Below are 1,333 nucleotides of genomic sequence, written 5' to 3'. Positions count from 1 at the left end.
CTATCCATCCAATGACAAGTAACGGTTAAATAATCATTTTTATTTAACCGTTACTTGTCACTGGATGGATAGTAATTTTGTGATGCAAAAACGTATTCTTGCTTTTTTATATGATGAAGATCGTAAACATACTGGAGATTTTATTGCTGATTCTATTGTCCAAACCATGTGCGATGCCAATAAAAGCGAGCATCGGAAATACAACATCAACATCCAGTTCTAGTAATACTGATTTGTTACCTATGTTTTTGGTTACATTATTTTTCAATTCTCATAATGAGATTAACAACATGGGTTCATAAGAAGTTTAACTCAACCTTGAAGTTAGAGACTTCGTGCTGATAACGTGTTATAAAATAATAAAGAACAAAGAAGAAGAGTAGAGAAAGAAGAGAGAGTAATTCTTATTTCTTCTCTTGAGGGATTTTTGAGGTGTCATCAGATTGAGAATACAATGAACAAAACCCCTTTATTTATAGGGAAAAATACTCCTAGTTTCTGACTAAAAAACATATACTTCAAATCCTGATAGATATCAACTAGATCTTATTAGATCTTGATAGACATTCACTATAATGTAAATACATTTATAATGATATTTTATTTATAAATTATATATAGATAATTATAATATATATATAAAAAATTTATCAGTTCGGTTTGATTATTTTCACAGTTTTTTTAGCAAAATCATAACCAAACCAAATAGCATCGGTTTTTAAAAATTTAAAACCAAATTTAACTAAACCAAACCAAGTGTTAATTTCTTTAATCGATTTGATTTGGTTTACGGTTCGATTTGATTTTTAACCAAACCCATGAACACCCCTAGTATAAAATTATTTCACGCATTCATTTATCCTCCTTATTTTTGGTATTCATGTTTAGTGGCATAATAAACGTGCACTTTACGCTTTAGTTTGGTTTTAATTTCTATTTACCTGATAGATTTATATTCTCAAAGTTTAGATACATATGCTTATTTGTTTAATTTCATAGTATAAAATTAGTGGGTTGTTTGGTTAAGAAAAAAGCTATTTCAGATAATTAGTTTAAAATTTAGTTATCTCATTATATATATGAAATAATTTATATCATAATAAAAGTTATTTCAAATAATTAGTTTCGAAATTAGTTATCTCATTTTATATATGAAATAATTTATCTCATCATTATGATATAAATAGTGAGATAAATAATTTTTTTACTAACTAATACCTCATATCAAACATGGAATAAAATAGTCATTTATTTTATTTCAAAACTATTTATTTTTTATACCTTCACCGAACGACTTCTAAGTGCTTATTTATAAACATTTAAATTTAAAATT

This window comes from Capsicum annuum, unplaced genomic scaffold (assembly GCF_002878395.1).
Source record: "Capsicum annuum cultivar UCD-10X-F1 unplaced genomic scaffold, UCD10Xv1.1 ctg999, whole genome shotgun sequence".
Classification (NCBI taxonomy): Eukaryota; Viridiplantae; Streptophyta; class Magnoliopsida; order Solanales; family Solanaceae; genus Capsicum; species Capsicum annuum.
This window is presented reverse-complemented; position numbering follows the sequence as displayed.